The sequence below is a fragment of the Marmota marmota genome, unplaced genomic scaffold (genome assembly GCF_001458135.2).
Source record: "Marmota marmota marmota unplaced genomic scaffold, marMar, whole genome shotgun sequence".
NCBI lineage: Eukaryota > Metazoa > Chordata > Mammalia > Rodentia > Sciuridae > Marmota > Marmota marmota.
Window position 1 is genome coordinate 3,910,570 of NW_025999944.1, and position 19,652 is coordinate 3,930,221.

At 45.5% G+C, this 19,652-nt stretch overlaps 1 protein-coding gene across 4 annotated transcripts in view; it reads left to right on the forward strand.

The window, feature by feature from the left end:
• Adra1a (adrenoceptor alpha 1A) overlaps positions 1-19,652 on the forward strand; it is a 100,513-nt gene that overhangs the window by 65,660 nt on the left and 15,201 nt on the right. The window lies entirely within an intron of this gene.

Consider the following 19,652-nt stretch of genomic DNA (forward strand, 5'->3'; position numbering starts at 1 on the left):
TGGGGGGGGGGGGGACTGTCATTTTCAATCTTTCCAAGTTGCCTGCATTGCAATTTTTATTTACTCTTCTACTGAAAAATTATTGATAGATATTTTTGTGTGCATCTTAGTCATTGTCTTTGTGAATAGTTATATCAATGTTTTCTAAAATCCTTCAAAATATACATACTTATACACGTATGCATATATCTTTGATATCATTTGGTACATAAAATCCAACAACTATACTTCCTATTGGCAAGTGCACCATTTATCAAAATGAAATAATTGGTGTGGCAGCGCATGAAAACCTAAGAGCTTGGTACCTAGTGAGCACTTGCTGTCATTCATTGTCGTCATCATCACCATATTGTCATTATTTTTCATTGCTGGCACAAATGCAAGGATATTTGCCTTCTCCAAAGAGAAATTCGTAAACATGGATCCAAAATCTTATATTTTACAACCCAGAATCCTTTTCTAGAATTTGTCTTGAGAAAATGTTCCAAAAGTTACCTCCAAATCTAGCCACACAATTGTTTACTTCATAGTTATTTTTAACAGAGAACACTTGGAAAGAACTAAAATGTTCAAATTAGCAAGAGCAAAAGAAATAAATTTTTTATAATTCATATGATGAAATGCTAAGATGTCCTGAAAAATTGTTCTCTGAAATAAAATTAAAATAGAAGAATGTTCATGATGTATTAAATGAAAAAAGCAGGTCCTAAAAGAAAGTGTTATCAATGCAATCCCAGTTGTTTACAGTGTGTTCTTATTTCTGAATTATAACATCTTGGCTGATTGTTATTTAGCGTGTATTTTTGTGCATGCACACACGTGTTCCTGTGCACAGAGCGGGCACACCAATTGGAGATATTATAGATTTTACAGATTTGGCATGTATTCATTTTTAACTTAAACACAATAATTGTTTGATGCAGTGACTTTTTTCAAACTGTTTGGTGCCTGGACACAGATAAACTCATTCCCAAAAGAAAGCCACTATAAATTATTATATGAAAAAGTTTCAGCAATTTCTACTTTTTTTGGGGGGTGGGTATCAAGGATTGGACCACAGGGGATGCTTAACGACTGAGCCACATTCCCACATCCCCAACCCTTTTTATTTTTTTATTTTGTGACAGCATCTCACTAAGTTGCTTAGGGCCTAAGTTGCTGAGTCTGGCTTTGAACTTGTGATCCTCCTGCCTCAGCCTCCCAAGTTGTTGGGATTACAGGTGTGTGTACCACCACACCTGGCTGGTAGTTTCTTAATAATTGATTGAAGTGGCTTTGTGTCTATTGCCTAAATTAGAACCCAATTTTTGCTGGTGGAAACTTAACAGCAAGCACTCAGCACTGTTAAACTACTACTCAGCAGCAGGAGGCAGCTGAGCAGATTTTCAGCAAGTGCAGGGGACAGGGAGCAGCATCCGGAGCCAGGCATGCGTGGGCTCAACCCTACCTAATCTTACAGGATGATTATTCTTTGGCAAAATTATTAAACTCCCTGGGTCTCATTCTGCACTTCTGTAAAGTGGAGATGCACAGTGCATGCCTTCTGGGGCCAAAATGGGGTGAGATAGTGAAGGGTGACCAGCATGCACTTAGTGCTTGGTAAGCTACATCCACTGTGAAGGTTGCTGTCCTTAGAGCCACCATCAGTGCCCTCACTGTGCTCTGAGGAACTCTTTCAGATGTCATGGGATCGTGAAACTTTACTTTACAAACCTAAAATAAATTATGTCTGACTCCTGGGAGGCTTTCATCTTAAGGAGACAAAAATACGGACAGAGTTTCTGATGTGGCAGAAAGCTCAGGTGTCCTTTTAATAAATATGTGGCCTCAGTACTAGCCTGAAAGCAGCCCAACTCAGAAAAAAGGCTACTCTTCACCTAACTGAACTCAACCTAGTCTAGAAAGATTCTCAAATGGCCAAGACTATACATCAACTTTTTATAGGTGCAGTTAGGTATGACCCCAATACTCTGAATATAGGAAGTTCTCCCAAAGTGCACTAGTCACTCCTTATCTGCAGTTTTCCTTTCCATGGTTTCATTTACCTGTTGTCAGCCACAGTCTGAAAGTATCAAGTGGAAAATTCCGGAAATGGACAATGTACTAGTTTTTAATTGCATACCATTTTGCCTAGCGGGATGAAATCCCATGCCGCCCCACTCCATCCGCTAGGACATGAATCCTTCCCTGTCTAGGTTCTTCATGCTGTATGTGCTACCCACCCTTTAGTCACTTAACAGTGTCTTGGTTATGAGGTCAACTGTCATGGTATCACAGGGCTTGTGTTCAAGTGACACTTATTTAATCATGGCTCATCTTTCTGTCACTGTGACAGATACCTGAAATAATCAAGTTAAAAGGAGGAGAGGAAAGATTTACTTTGCCTTATATCAGAGGTTTCAGTCCATGGTTGACTGACTCCATTGCTCTTGAGTCTGGGAAGGCAGAACCTCATGGTGAGCAGCACAAGGAGGAGCAAAGCTGCTCGCTTCATGGTGGCCAAGAAGCAAAGAGCGACAGAGGAGCCAGGTTCCCAGTGTCTCCTTGAGGGGCTCACCTCTATTGACTCAACTGTCCCCCTTTGGTGTTAGAGTCTGTAAACAAGTCTGGATGGCGCCTGGCAAAATGCCAGAGGGAGTGGTTTGTGAAGTAATGCAAGCGAGCCATTAAGTGTGGAGATTCCTTATTGGTTGACTGCTGTATCTAGTTTATGTTAATTAAGATAAGCTGTGTGGAATGTATAAATACCTCTGTTGTCCTACAATAAACGGCTCCCACTCCTGCTGTATCAACGTACACAAGTTATTCGTCACCCCCCGGTTATTTTGCTGCAGCCGGACTGTGGCACTTTGGGGGACACTTTTGATCTGTAAGAGTCCCAGGACAAAAGGGAAGCAGTTTGAATAAGTTTGAATCTGCCAAAGAAAAGCTCTGAAGTGCTTCCAGGAGTGGAAGGTCTTGACTTAATAAGGAAGGAAGAAGTTCACATCTGTGACTGCTAAAATCTACACTAAAAATGAATCTTCTCCCCATGAAATTGTGAAGAAGCAAAAGAAACTGTTCCTAGTTTTCCTGCTACACTTCACACTGCAAAAATTGCAGCCACGGTGTCCAATAAATGCTCAGTTAAGATGGAAAAGGCATTACCAAATGTGTGCATTATGTGTAGGGAGAAGCAGAGCCTTCAGAGCTGTCTGCAGTGTCAGGCATCTGCTGTAGCCTTGAAACATATCCCTGGTGGATAAGGGGGAACCTGTGTAGTCACAGATGGTCTGAAGGTCCAGATCCTGGCCTCTCAAAGTATCCCTGAAAATTAGCAATAGGGTGGGCACTAATGAACCAGTGGGTACCCTGAGCACAGGTGCAGAGCTGGCAAATGTGAAGAAGAAAAGCAGTGATCCCAGTTTGGAGGTAGAACCTGCTCACAGCAGGCCCTATGCTTCCACAAGCTGGGAACAGAGACACAGAGACAATAGGTGTGCTATCACTGTCACTGACTACTAAGCAAACTACCCCATTGCCTTCCCAGGCAGCAAGGATAAGGAGTTGGAAGTCTGTCAGGAATGCACACTTGGATGCCACGCCCTAGAGGGTAACTGTTTCTGTCGCCATGTCTCCTTCCATTTCCCTATCTCCCCGCCCTCACCCTCGAGAGCTGAGGATTGCAGTTCTCTGGGTAGGCCTCGACTTTTGTAATGTTGTATTATAAATGACAGATGATACTTTCTCACCTAATACCTCTGTTTTTAGGCATGCTTTATTAATAGAGTTTCGTTGAAGGTTTTTTTGGTTTTTTTTTTTTGATAGAATGTAGTGTACAAAGCTTATCCTGTGTCCAAACATGCCTTTTCAGAACACACTTGATTATTAATATTCAAGAATTTTATTTTTGTTTTAATGATTTGAATTATGCATGTCTCTACTTCCTTAAAAAAAAATAGTCCTCGGGACATGTGATTAATTTTTTTAGCCACTTGGATAAGCGTCTTTGCTTTGGACTCCAAGTACTGTAACACTATGCACCATGTTCACCATAAAGCCAGCAAAGAAGGGACAGATTACATAAACAAGAGATTAAATACGAAGTGTGGATATCCATCCAGATATGAATCTGAGCTCAGCTACTCTCTTTATTGTGAATTAAACTCTTGAAGCCCCAGATTCCTCCTTGGTAAAAGGGGGGTGCTACTATACACACATAGGGTTGTCAGGAGAGTTAAATGGGATGCTTGTGAAATATTTTACATGATGTCTGGCACATAATCGGTGGTCAATTAATGTTTTAATCTTTAATAAATGTTTATTAAACACCAACAATATTCCAGGCAGAATTTCCATCTTCATGAACTTCATGAAGAGAGACAGTGAAGAAATCACAACCCACATAATCTCATAAGAACAATGGTGATAGGTGCTTCAGAAAAACATGGGAGGCTTTGATGGTGTTGAACAAGTGAACTTCTCCTGGGCCAGAGTCTGGGGTGTGTGGATGGGTAGAGAGGATCAGAGATTCTTTACCCAAGGAAGTGGAATTTGAGCTAAGACCCGGAAAGTGAGTAGGAGCTGGCACCACAAAGCAGATGAGGAGAGGAGAATACTCCAGGCAAGGAGAACAGCAGGGGTGAAGGTCCAGAACAGAGAATCGCCCACAGCTCAACAGGTCGGGGTGACCAGAGAAGGCAGCCCAGGGAGGGCAGGAGGATAGCATGGACAGAGGGCCTTGCCAGGGATTTTGGATTTCATGTAAGGGCACTGCAAGGTGTCGGAAGCACATGAGCACAGATGTCACCAAATCGGAATTGCAGTTCCCAAAGATCATCTGGGGGAAAGGGAGGGAGGGGCAGACCCTCCGGAGATCAGTAAGAAGGCTCCTGCAGGCAACAGGTCAAGTGGCTTGGAGTCGGGAGGACAATGGAGACAGACATGGAGAGACCTGAGCGATATTCAGAGGTATAATCTATTGGTGACATCAGGGAGGAAGTGCCAGGGTTTTTATAGCCAACAAGTGAATGAATTTTAAAGATCACTTATGAAGATGGGAAACCTTGCAGGCAAACAGATGAGTGCCTCACTTTGGACTTAAGACATTCCTGTGAGACACCCAGATGCACGTGCCTGTATAGGTCATGAGCTCAAACCATGATAAGGACTAAAGTCACATGTTTGATGGCTAAAGCCAGCTACAGATATTAGTCTTGAAGGTGTCCATGATTCAAGCTAAGTGTTCTGAGACCTCCCAAATAATTGGAGGACATTTTCCCTCTTGCAATTGATACCTTCCATGTATTCATGAGTGGGACCCTTTCTAAACCTGGAATCTGAAGACCCGAGTTTTTTCCTCTGATCCAGTTGCCAGTGTGCAGCCCCCAGGGGGCACCCCCCCCCACCCCGTTCCGAGCATTCATGTCCTTGCCTACTTGTAGCCCAGTCGGCTTTACTCTGGGTGATTCAGGAATTTTAAAGGAGGATAATAAATACTTCCAACAACAATTTAGATCAAAGTGTGTGTAATGGATTCCAAATAGAGTACCCAGAAAATTTAGGAATTATGGAAATACACATCTAGATGAGTGCTGCTCTCGGAAACAAGAAAATCATGCTAAGTGAACTGTCATGTCCCACAGTATATCCGTATTCTTATAATACACAGGCTTCTTAAAATGCTTCTGCTCTACAGTTTCTCTATTGCATTATTTTAAAAAGGAAGCAAAGACATTCAAAACAACCAAATTTTCCTCCTACTATAGTGTTTGCTTCTTAAAAACTCCAAAACATCAGGGTTAGAATCCCCCTAAGGAGAAGTTTAATACGATGTTTCGATGCCTCAGAGACAGGTTATCTGATGTACCGTACCCAGGGAGGCCAAGCTCTGTGGTAGCCCAAATCTCTCTTCCTACAGTTTTTAGCCATAGGTCAGAATTCTGTCACAGGACCCGAGGGCTGTCTGCTGGTTGATCTCCCTGACCCCACCGTCTCCCTCTTTAGTTATAAGTAAATTTTATTAAAATGTAAAACATTAGGAAAGCCAGCAACTTGCTAACACTTAACACCCATCCTGAGCCATAAAGCAGGTGTGATTTCTAACTCATCAAAATCAAACCCGAAGCAATAACGACAAAAAGTATCATTATCTTCACATTGAAGTGCCAGGGTTGATCTGCATGTTTTTATAGCCAACAAGTGAATGAATTTTAAAAATCACTTATGAAGATGGGTTTCTTCTCCTCTCGTGGACATTGTTCTGTGAGAGAGAAACTAACAACTGCAGCTAGGTGAGAGGTCGGCTCCCATGATTCTGGAAGAATCAAAGCAGGTGCTGGAGTTGGTGAAGACCTCAATGGCTTCCTGACAGCCCATCCAGAAGATGCTGTTTGTGGTCACCTGGTGCGTCCTCAACTAATCACTAATGGGAGCAGACACTGGGTGGGCGTTTCAGAGGGGAATCCAGAGTGGGTATGTTAGTCAGCTCTCCATCACTGTGACAAACTACCTAAGAAAATCATCTTGGAGAAGAAAACATTTACTTTGCTCGTGGCCTTAGAAAGCCTAGTCCAAGCTGGGCTGGCTCCATTGTTCCCAGGCAGAACGTCATGGAGCATGTGGCCAAGCAAAGATGCTTGCCTCATGGCAGCCTGAAAGCAGAGAGAGAGAAAGGGGCAAGGACATGATGATAGAGTCCCCAAGGGCATGTCCCCAAGGGCCCACTCCCTCCACCTGGGCACTATCTCCTACAGTTTTTACCACCACTTAATAGTCCATTCTTCTATGAATCCATCAGTGGATTAATCCATTGATGAGGTCAGAGCCCCCATGATTCAATCACTTCTTAAAATCCCTCCCCCTAAACACTGCTGCATGGGGGACCAAGCCTTCAACACATGCGCCTTTCAGGGGACATTCGAGATCCAAACCATCACAGTGGCAAACACCTTTCCCTTGGAAACAGGACTGTGGACTCTTCTGTTAGAAAACCTTGCCCTCCACGAGGGGTGGGCTCTTCAAGGCAGCCCTGAATGCATTGGCTCTGCTTTTGATTTGTGCCGCAGTCCGGCTGCAGCAAAATAACCGGGGGGTGACGAATAACTTGTGTACGTTGATACAGCAGGAGTAGGAGCCGTTTATTGCAGGACAGGAGCAGTATTTATACATTCCACACAGCTTATCTAATTAGCATAAACTAGATACATCAGTCAACCAATAAGGAATCTCCACACTTAATGGCTCGCTTTTGTTACTTCTCAAACCACTCCCTCTGGCATTTTGCCAGGCACCATCCAGACTTGTTTACAACTCTAACATTCCCCTGGCAAAATGCCAGGTGTTATTTTGACTTGTTTACAGACTCTAACATTTCCCCCTTTTGTTTAATTTAAATAACGACCATAGTGGTTTTTACAGAAACACCATAAATAACCTGCTACAAACAGAAAGGGAGGATACAAAATGCCACAATACCAAGCCAATTGATGGCTCCATGCAAGAAGCCCTTGGAAAAATTATACCAGCAATGACACCGTTAGCAAAGATATAGATTACAGTTTGTTGTCTCAGTCCAGGTAAAGCAGTGTCTCAATAGATTAACTCACAGTCCAGGTAAATCACAGTCCAGGTAAGTTCTGCAGGCAGCTAGCTTGATCCGAAGTCTCGTCTGTTTCTCAGCCAAAGTCTCGTCCGGTTTTCAGCAACACTGGAAATTCTTCCACCTTGGTCTTTACCGGCACTGGGACGAAGGCAGGAACTCCGGATGGCTAAAGAAAATCCTGTAGCATTCTACTAAGAAAACAACCTTCTGAACAATTTAGTACATTATCTCAAGGTTTTTTTGCATTTGAAATAAGCATTAATAGTGCTCATTACTCATCAGCTTCCAGGTGTGGGAGAACCATTGTAGCTTAGTTATTGGCATTGAAAATGACCAAACATCAGGGACACCAGTAGCGTCTTCTGCTGGCTGTAGTGCCTGGGCAGCCCCAGATGGCCCTGGGGAGTGTCCCGGACTCAAACTGCTACTGGGCACAGGGAGCAAGAGCCTGCGAGACTGTGCCTCCAGGTCAGGTCTAGATTTGGGCTCGCGGCAGTGGAAGAGCCAGCTCCCCGGCCAGGAGGCGGGGAAGGGCCAGTCGCCGCCGCCTCTTGGAAAATCCTTGCTGCGCTGTGACCGGCTTGCACACTCGGCAGCCGCCTCTCCGCTTCACGCACCCTCCGGTAACGAAAAGTATTTAGTAATAGCCTTTTGCTGCAACTTTTTTCCTGATAATCCTTCTTCTTCTGAACTTTCTTTTTCTTTCTGACTAGAGTTCCTGGGCTCTTATCAACACATGCCCTAACTATTCTTGGTTCCACTGGGGTGCCTTCTTCCCTTAGTAATTTACTTCTCACCCCTTCCATATTTTCATCACAAAGACAATACAATACACTGAGACAAAACAAGACACAAACATACTGTATCAATCTTCTCCATTTTCTCGAAATGGCCATTTTTCCTCTCGCCCTATCTGCCTAGGGACGAGCAGATTGCCCCCGTCCTATCTATGGACGGGCAGCTTTTTTCGTCACTTACCCCCGAGTGTCCCGGGGCTCCCTGTAACGGGCCACCATCTGCCGCAGTCCGGCTGCAGCAGAATAACCGGGGGGTGACGAGGAACTTGTGTAGATTGATACAGCAGGAGTAGGAGCCGTTTATTGCAGGACAGGCGCAGTATTTATACATTCCACACAGCTTATCTAATTAGCATAAACTAGATACATCAGTCAACCAATAAGGAATCTCCACACTTAATGGCTCGCTTTTGTTACTTCTCAAACCACTCCCTCTGGCATTTTGCCAGGCACCATCCAGACTTGTTTACAACTCTAACATTCCCCTGGCAAAATGCCAGGTGTTATTTTGACTTGTTTACAGACTCTAACAGATTTGCCTTTGCCACCTTCCGTGTTTATCCTTAGGGCGCCTTCAGTCCTGTCTTTGGTCTTCCAGGCGTCACTAAGCTCCCAGAGCCACCGTCATCGCTACCACTGGAACAGTTGGAAGTTCATGAGGGGTTTCCATCCCTGGCCTTGGGAAGACTTCAGTGTACGTGCTGCTGCCTGGAAGCCACATGTGTATTCCTTGGAATCAAACTCTGATACCTCGCCCCTGATTCACATCCTGGCCACAAAAGATGCTGAATCACTCCTCGGGGTAAACAATTAGAGAGCTGTTTTAGAGATCCTGCCAGTTGACATCCTCCGTCTTCTATGATATAAACTAAGACTTTGGATGGCACTGGGATCTCCGTGCTCAACAAATTAGTTACCCAACAAAGTGGATTTTCAGTCTCCCACACCCACGGGCCTAAGAAGTCATAGTGCAGAATTGGTACTTCATCTTGAATCCAGCGAAGAGGCGCTGAGATGGTTACTCCAGAGAGGGATATAATTGGGTTTGTTTTCTCGGAATCTTCAGACTGTAGTGTGGGAAGTAGGTTGGAAGGAGACCAGAACAGCAGCAGGGAGCCAGTTAGGACGCTGATACAGGGGACGAGCCAGAGGTGATAGTGGCCTGAACTAGGAAGGGCCGTGACAGGAGATGGAAGTCCCTGTGGACAGAACTAGATGCGTGGCCATCATGAAGGAGTCAGGAGATGAGGAGCTGACGGTGGCAATGGGTTTCTGGCTTGGACAACTGAGGGGAATGGCTGCCATCAACTGAGGATGGAGCAGATACGAAAGGAAAGGTTTGTGGGAGACGATGAGTTCTATTTGGTTTTAAGGGTGAGATGGTTTGGGAACATCAGGAGCATGTCTGGTAACGGTAGTGCGCGTGGCTCAAGTGCCAGATATGATGAGCTGCCCGAAACTTCATCTTCCCCCCAAAAGTACCAGACTGTTCTCAGATGAGACAGCAGAGGGCTTCGTTAAGTTTGAACAATGAGAATGTCCCCTTCAAGCAAAGCTGAGCTACCTAAGTTTTGCATTTATCATGAACGATGGAGACACAGCCAATTCTTGTTTTCAAAGATGCCTACGATCAAAACAGGACAATACTCTATTGCTTTTTTAAGACTAAAGATGAAATTGTCCCAATCCCGTTTAATATTTTAAAATTCTAGCAGAGCCATATTATAGATTCAAAAAAGACATATTTTATTTGTAAAATGAGCTATTGAAATTTCTGTATGTATCTATTGCATCCATTTGAATACTATCCATGTTTCCTGGAGGTCAGGGTTGGTGGTGGTCTAGTCCATTCTGAGCCTAGGGCTGTATCCAGACAGTCTGCAGTCCTGGCTTACCCCAGGATGGGGAGGGGACATGCAGGAGCAGGAGTGGAGAGAAAGTTATCCACACTTTAAACAGAGCCAGACAAAGATGCTAAGGGATGGCTACCATATCAGGACACATGCCCCTGGGCCAACCGGTGGTCACTGAGGGGGCCCAGTATGTCATTCCCAAGTGGGATTGTCCTGAGGACTCAGGTTAGGTATCATATACAGCCTAATAATAAGCGTCCACCTGCTGGCTCCCCTGTTCACTTCTTACTGCATGGGCACCAGCCATCTCGCCTGTGACCTTGCTGGCAATGTCAGGACTTGGACTTCTCCTGGCCTTTAAACTGAGCGTAAAGAAACATGGTCCTGAAAAGTCTTGCAGTTCCTCCTGGGAGACCGATTTTGGTTGTTTGTGTCACTGCTTTGGATTGAGGGTGTCTGGCCTCAGACTCGCATCCCACAAATACAAGAGGAGATGATGGCTATCACATCTTCATGGCAGCCGTCAACTCCTTCCAGGGGACCCTATAAAATGGCTTTATAAGTACTGGAAGTAATAATTTTATTATGTGCCTGCAACTTAGCCATATAAAATTATTTGGAGAATGGTCTTGTTGTCATGTAAATGTGAACATCTTGAAGATCAGGAAGATAAAGTTTTGGAATGTGAGTGAAGACAGACTCCTATTTAAGAGTGTATTTCAGCTGTGAGTGGTTGAAGCAGGAGTTTCATTCAAATGCCATTTTCTTCCATCAACAAATGTCACCCATCAACTCAATAAAGACCAAGAATCGAGCTCATCACTAAGGGGGATGTAAAGAATCACAAGTAGTGTGTGTTTTAATCCTAAAGATTGAATGACATGCATTCAATGATAAAGTCAGGAGGTTACTATATGCTATCAACTATTCTGGGTTTGAAGATATAGCACCAAAACAAACAGACAAAAAGTTCTGCCTTCAAATTATAGTCAAAAATGAATTTTTTTAAACATAAGTCAAGAACAAAAGACGGTGATAAGTACCGTAGAGAAAAAGTTACTGGTGCTAAATACCCTCCAAGATGGTCAGAAAACGAGTCAGACGATAATGGAAGAAGGGCTCAGGGGATGAGCTGGATTTTGACCACAGCCTGGAAGACAGAATTTGAACAGATTCAAGTTGAACAGCTGTAGACAAACAAGACAAAAGTCACCCAGAGAAGAGCGGGGACAAAGAACCACAACCACACATGGTTCCTTCAGTGGATCAACAAAGTTGCAGTGAAATGTCCGCCATGTCAGGAAGAAAGCTTTGGAGTTGGAAATTCTTGATTTAGCTTAATATTCATGTATAGATATATTCATAGAGGGTGAACTCCACCAGCCTTGTGTGTGTTTCTGAATTCTTTTTCCAGTATCTACAACAGCGGCTGGCCCAGAGAAGGTGCTAAGCAAATTATGTGTTAAGCAAATGAATAATTGGAGAGAGGATTGTGAAGGGTCTTGAATGACAGGGTATTATTTGATAAACTTGAACCTGACCCTATCGGCAACAAAAAGATAACGCCTAACGCTGTGTTGGCCAATACTCCATTGTGCGTTTCCCTAGCTATATCCTGAGCCCCTGGCAAAACCTCCACTCCCTTTAGTTATTTCTGGGAATGGTCCCTCATGCCTTCTGCTACTCTCTTCTCATTCTGTGCAGTGCACAGCTCACCTATTATCAAGGAGTACACGAGCTCTGGAGCCACCAGCATCCCTGACCATTCTGAGCCCCATGCCCCAAGAAAAGCAAGCTCCATCCTTTCCCAGAGTAACTCAGTGCCAAAGGGCTTTAGAGAGCTATCAGTGCCCTGAATAGGTGCATCTCCAGCCACCAGCCTTGGATTTCTCCTTCCAAGCCTTCTTTTTTTTTTTTTTTTAAGAGAGAGAGAGAGAATTTTAATATTTATTTTTTAGTTTTCGGCGGACACAACATCTTTGTTTGTATGTGGTGCTGAGGATCGAACCCGGGCCGCATGCATGCCAGGCGAGCGCGCTACCGCTTAAGCCACATCCCCAGCCCTCCAAGTCTTCTTTCCATGAACAAAATCAGGTGTCCTCCCTTAAGTGCTCCCCAGTTCCCCTCTCTCCTAAAGCCTGCCCTCTTCCCTCTTCCCCCCTGTGTTCTTGCATCTTTCTGATTTCACCTCTGAATATTCCTGCATTAGCACAGGATATTTGGGGGGATACCTCACATCCAAACCATAACACCACCCTTCCAGGTGGATACCCTAAAGACATCTGGTTGGCTGGGAACTGTCCAAAGGTGGCCACACACGAACCCCAGGAGGGCTCAGTCAGGTCACTGCAACACAACAGCCAGGTAGCAGCTCAGCACCTGCCATCTGGTAGACCCCAGCAGGGCGGAGCTTGGACCGGCTCCTACACTGATTGCTGTGGCTCTTCTCTGAGGTTCAAGTGGATGAGGCAGTTTTCTCCCCACTATCAACTGGTCTGGTCTGAATGTTTCCTGGCACTGGAGGTTCTCAGCCCGGGAACTGGCACCTACCTGTGTGATGGTTGTTTCCCTCCTCTGCTCCTTGGACCTGTGCCAGTCCCATGGGAGGGGCCATGGGTAGGACAATGAGAAGCAATTAAGGGTGATTTTCTCCCATGATCATATAGCATCAGCTTCTCCTTTGGAGTCCACATTTTTAAAACAGAAGTTATTTAAACTCCAATTTTCAACATATGACAGGCTGCCAACATGCCTTCTGAACATTGTGTCCCAACTTCTTACATAATGTACTTACTGATGATGCTACTTTCCTCCTTCTTTCCCATCGTACCTGCAAAGCCTGCTGTCACCCAGTGAAAGCTGCACATGTCACCATTTGTACTTTCCACGCCATCGTAGGGCTGCTAAAGGGCGCACAGAGATGGGGAGTGGAAGTGGAAGTGAGCAGGTTCTGGATCTGGTCCTGACTTGGCCACAAAAGAGCCAAGTGACCTTGGGAAAACACTGTCTTCCTGTGTAAAAGTGAGATTACTGATCCCTAAGTTCCTGCCCATCTTCACAGTCTAGCATCCCATGATTCCCGCATATTAGGGTTCTCCGTAGCCCCCGTCTCTCAAGGATATCATTAAGGTGCCAAGTTCACAGGTGGATAAGACGAAGCACAGACGCTGCCAGGAGGGAACCAAGGAGACTGACGCACGGCTCTCTGCTTCAGCACCACTTTCCCTCAATTCTGGAAGAAACCGCCAAGCCAAAAAAAAAACCCCCTCTAATCACCAGTGCTGTGTTAAAATATAAGAACGCTTCTGTTCTCACTGAGTTTGGGAGTAAACTGAAGCAACAGGCATAGAAACCTCCCATAGGAGGCCAATGTTGGAAGAAAACTAAGTGTCTCTTGTTGGAAGCATTAAGTCAAAACTTAGTTCCCTTGAGAGCTGAAATACGACTCTAGTGGCTAAGCCTTTCCTGGGATAAATCCCAGTGTCCTCCCCCCACTCCCGTCAGCCCACCAGATGAGTCCAAGATCAAAAATGAGAAGCAAATGTTCCCAATCGACAGGACATAAAATGACAAGACGTAAAGGCACCATTGGAAATCATCCGTTTTAACTTCTTTTGGGAATCTAGAAGCTTCTACAGTGGAAATGAGGGTTCTGAATCTCCCAAGGTGAGGAGACTGGCCGTGGTGGTATTTAGCCATTAGCACCCTTCTTGATCTGGCCAATCTTAAGTTGGTTGGGGTGTTCACAGGGTGTTCAAGGATTAGAAAAAACTCAACTCTACAGCAATTAAATAGCGGCAGGGAACTCAGTGAAGGGAAGGGTTCCCAGAGGTTTGGGGATTTTCCAAAGCCCAAGAATTAAATCAGGCAGATTCACATGCAGAGGCTGACCTGACCTGCAGGGCGAGGTGTTCCGGGAATTAGCAGGGAGCTGCTGGCTCCCCTGAGGCCGACTCTGCAGAGGTTGTTGAAAAGAAAACCTAGCCCTGGTGACAAGAGAAACAGGAGCCCCTATTCTCATGCGGGTCATTCAAAAATCTGGCTCTTCCTACGAAGCTTGGTGAGGAAAGCTAGTGTGTTAGGTACCGAAGCATGCTGGGGCGGGTGCGGGAGTGACATATGGGAGGATTGAACAGAAAGAGGGCACAAATCAAAGGGAACTCAGACAGCAGGAAGAAGGCAGGGTGGGGAGAGAAAGAAGAAGCTGGGCTGTTGGTAGAGAAGAAGCCATGGGCCACACTGAGGCAGGAGACCCGCCATGCAGTCAGTCAGGAGGTCGGCCACTCTCAACAAGTCCTGAGCCTTCAAAGCCCTGCATTATGCTGGATTCTGCAGCTCCATAGCTGAGCAAAAGGGACCTGGCCCTGCTCACCCGGAGTTCAAAGCCTAGTGACGAGGTCCGAGGCACCCATCCTGAACGGGCTGGTTCCACCCTGGTGCTCCTTTCCTTGATGCAAGAAGAACTTTTCAGCTGTCTTCCCCTCTAAAAAGCATCATCAGTCATCAAGAAGGAAGGAATCTGAGAAGCAACTGAGGCTGGGGCACAGAAGTGGTGGGGTTCAGAGGAGGCTGCAGGAGGAGGGACTCAGATGGGGACCAGGTGACAGCAGCTGTTTTCCAAGCTGGATTCCAGCTCCAGCTCCCCTTCCTAAGGAAGGGGAAATAAAGAAAGAGATCTGGGGATGTGAACAATGTGCAAAAGGAGGGCAGCAGCCCTTTGCTATCTTCTCTCACCCTTTGGAAAGTTGCTAAAGGTCTTACCATTCATTATGAGTCCTCCCCTAACCACAGCCTCAGCAGCTCAGAAAAACCACATGGCTCTCCCAAGGAAGGAGGGATGAACTCCCAGACCTGGCCCTAGTGGAACTGTCAGATTGGGGAGGGAAAGTCTGCCCTAGGCTTAGACACGTGCCTAGACACACTTAATGGGGGGGGGGGAGACACCAATTACGGGAAGTTGTTTGGCATCTCTAACTCAAGCGTCTGAAAAGTCAGTATCCAGAGAGTTCTTGGCTTGACAGGAAAATACCCCTGAAGGATTAAGGCTGGGGACTCTCTTACATCCTTATCTCAGTATAAATTAGTTTTTTAACCAACTTCTTGTCTCATCCTCTATATCAGCTGTCGTGAAAACATGGGTGTTTTGAGTGTGATACCATGGTGAGCGAGCTCTGTCATTAACATAGACCAAACATATGTGTGTCTTTCCACAATGTCAGAATTTATTGAATAATAACAAATTCCAGGGCTACACCACCTTCATCAGAGGCAATTCACTGAATCCTTGTGGGTCACCTGGTGGTCAGGCAGGGCAATCACAGGTTCTTTTATTCCAATCTTGATTTCTAACATCCAAACCACACCACACTTTACACAATGATACACATGTAGGTCACAGAAAGGCCAAGGAAGGTTTAAGACAGACACAGGTTTCCAAGCAGAGGCAGAGAGCAGATAAGAATGCAAAGAATCACTGTAGGTGGTTAGATAAGATCATGAACCAGCCAAAGAACTTGTTCGGGACACAGAGCCAGCAAAGTGCTGGAAAATCAAAAAAATCAGACAAAGTGCTGGCATGTATTCCAGGCCAAGGACAAGAGGATGGCAGTTTCAGAGTGTGAGTTTGGAGTGGGCCACGTGTGATTGTCACCGGCAGAAGAAACCACACTCTGCTGAAGCCCGAGGACAGAGATTCAGAGGTTCATCTCTGTAGAAATTTTCCTAGGCAATGCCTGTGACAGGTGACCAGGTGACAGAGTCAAGGTGCTGCTGTGTCCAGTCTCAGGGTGCTCCTCCTTTCATGGGCCTCAAGTGAGGGGGCTGCTTCATTGCATGGTCTGGTGTATTCGATAAGCACAGGAGCCTGGTTTTCCCAATGAGTTTGATTCATCCATACATCTAGGTGCTTCTGATTAATTTGATGAGCCACAGGTGGTCATTTTTATCAGCATGATTAGTTTACTTATCAGTTGGTGCCTCATGGTTGTGCTAGGCCGGTGGTGGTTGTTTCCTTGTACAAACAAGGTGCAGAGTCATTCCATCTCAGCACTGAAACTCAAAATGGAGTCGCTCAGGGCAAGCTGCTGCTTTACTAGATGGAGTGACACAGGTTTCGGCACAGCCCCCAAACCGCTGTTCTGTGCATCCTGGAGTAGCTCACAGGAGGGCACAGCCTGCCCTCCACAGGTGCAGAGAAGGGAGACCCTCTACTTACCTCTGGGTTAGCCAGGCCTGCAGTTGGGGACACAGGCAGAGAGGGAGGAAAGGGGGTGGGAGGAGGCCACCAGGAGGAGAGGGTGAGACTCATCTTTGCAAAACCAGACTCTGTAAGCAGAGGTCCTTGGAGGGTCGTGGGAGATTCCAAAGCTCTCAAATCACTTCAGTAACATTCATATTCATAGCTCATATATATATTTTTATTTATTTTTTCCTGTTAACTGAAATTCCTCAAATAAAGATAGTCTAGCTGTCTACTGGTATACAGAGTGACGAAATTTCCAGGCGAGGTGGTTTTTGCTACACCTGCTATCATGAAGCACAAGAAAAAGTGAAACAGGTTCCCTTAATCACATCGCTGTCCCTATTTGGAGGAATGACAGGAGATATATAGGCATCGTAATACAGGATGAATGCCTCCTACAGCTGACCATAGTCACGCAGAACCGGTTAACACTGACGCTTTCTCTGCCTCTCAGGTGAAGTTGGAATGGAGCATCTTTCTGATTCAGCTTCCCTCAACAGTCGTCTTCATCTCTTCATCTCACCCTCTTTCCCCAGAAATCCATGGCTCTGATGTATTTTAAGATTCCATGAAGAAACAGTCAAATCAGACGGTCTCATTTCAAATCCCAGCCCTACCTTACTGTCTGAATGACCTGAGTTATTTGAATTCTTTAAGCAACAGCTTCTTCTCTTGTAAAGTAGGAATATTAATAGGTGTCCCATTCTTCCTGTGTCACTTGAGGATGACTGAGTTGTATGTCATGAGTTGAACCCCCACTTGGCTGGAGCTAAAGAACAAAACTTCCTCATGTGTTTTTTTTAAGTCAGCACCCACCATCTGTGCACGTGTGTGCCTGTGTATGTGTGTGTGTGTGTGTGTGTGTTTCCTCGAGACACACAAAACTCAGCAGGAATCATGCTTCAGTGGTACGTGCTCACATCAACCCCAGCACCATTCTGGCTCTTTGTGGGCTCCACGGTATGTTGGTTGCTGTTCCACTAGATTCCAGCGCTCTGTTTGCCAGAGGAGCTTGCAAGTGTGCCCAGCAGATTGTCGTGAGTCTGAAGGGTCCACATCACAGAGAGGGAAAGAAAGACATAAAATCAAGACGGTCAGAAAAAGGTTGTGTGTGTCCATTAGAAATTATCATTCAGCCTTTATTCAGGAAGAAAACGTGAGGCCCACAGGTATGTTGAGACTGTCCCAAACCCGCTCACCCCGGTGTGCATAGAACTGTAATTAAAGGTCAAGGGAAGAAGGAACAGGAGTTGGGAGTGCAGAAGGAAAAGGAGGAGGTGCAGGGAGGGTCCTGGTGTTCTTCCACAGCCCGTCCAAGAGGAACGGAGAGGGCTGTTTGGGGTCTCATGAGCCATGTGGTTCCTTTGCTGGGCACTCCTGGGGGTCTGGGAGTGGCCGATAGGGCACACTGGGCCAGGAGGGCTGCAGGCCTGTGCGCGATCAAAAGAATCCGTGAGACTGTTTCCACTTTAGGGCCCCATGGTTTTGTCACTGTGCTGCGAAGGGTTCTGTGTGGTTACTGTGCAAGATGTAAAGGACCAGGCCTGATTCCCACAGTGCACATGAATGGATAAGGTTTGAGTAGGTAGAGAGGAAAGAAAAGGGCATTGAAAGGGGCATTTAAGACACAATGACTCAACCAGAGAGGACAAAAAAAAAAGAGAGAGAGAAAGTGGTGGTGAGTCGGGCTAGATAAGAAGAAGCAATAATGCTCTAAAGCTGGTTAAGCCAGGGACTGGGGGGACCCTGATGGTCAAGCAAATGACAAACATTAGGAGTCACAGGGAACACTGAGAAGGCAAGCCGACTGTAGCATCAAAGGCATCAACAGGAAGAACGGTTGAAGGTGGCTGGCCGTAAGCTCCCAGAGCCAATATTTTGTACAGTGGGGGTTTTCATCAAAGTACAGAACTCCAGCATAGAGGAGGGAGGGAGGGAATTCTGAACCATGTCCCATCTGCATCAGAGTAAAAGGTGGCTCCAAGGAACCAATCTGTTGTGTTGTTGTGTTGTGTTTTGCTTTGCTTTGGAGAAAAAAAGTAAAAGATGTTTTATTGCTTTGCTAGCAAAGGAGAAGCACAGGGGACTCCTGTTGCAGGGGCTCTGATTCTGCCCATCAGGGGGAACAGAAGGCTTTTAAAGAGCTGATTCAAAGGCTACCTTCCAGGTGTGCCCTGATGCCGTCATGATTCACTTGTTAATTTGAGAGATGTCTTAGACCTTCTGGTGCCATCCCCGAAATCTGAATTATTCATTCCTAAGGACAGATATCTCAGCCTAGGATGGGGAAGGAGGTTATCTGTTATTTCCCGCCCCATGCATAAACACCCCCCAGATTAACTAAGCGTGGGTCAGCATGGGAGAGGGAAAGAAAGAGAAAGAAACATGTCCATTTTAAAAATAAGTCCCAGCAACACAGCAGCAAGGGCTATATTCAAAGCATGAAGTAGACCACTGTTCCATTTCCCCACAGTCAATTCCCACCTTACATTTCTATGAAAAATGGGCAATGATATCTCCAAGCCGCTTCCTGCTGAGAGAGGGGAAAGGTGACCTACAGTCCTTGTTCTATCAGGTGGGGCATGGACTTACAGGTGTCCAGCATCAGGGCAGTGCATAGTCCATGGTGGCTGTTGGTAGGAGATAGACAAGGCATACCTAGGGCAGGGATCATGCTAGGACAGCAATAAACGAGACAGCAGAGCATTACTTTGTTTTTTTGTTTTTTGTTTTTTTGCAAACAATTAGCACAAAAGCAATTAGTATTTCAGCCAATCTCTGAAAACCAAGAAGATAGTAACTCATTGAAGCTTCAGGTGGGACCCAACATACCTTCAATCTGTGAGTGGAGGCCACTTTGTGCTTTAGGAATGTTACCAGAGTCATTGGAAACATCCACAATATTTAGTTTTTATAATGGCACGTGTCCCCTTGAACTGTAGTTAAAATATCTAGTGTCAACTGATTTCTGTAAAATAACTTGCTCATGATCATCACCTCTGTGTTTAGTAGAGAGATCCCTTTAACTGTGTCATTTAGGGCTCTCTTGGTAAAGCTAGTTAGGGCTTTTGTGTGCCACATCACATTGTTTAGACCAATCTGAGGGAGAAATATCAGGGTTAAGTCATCACACAAGAGAAAAACAGATCAGGTTTATCTATGTAGGAGCTTAGGAAGAT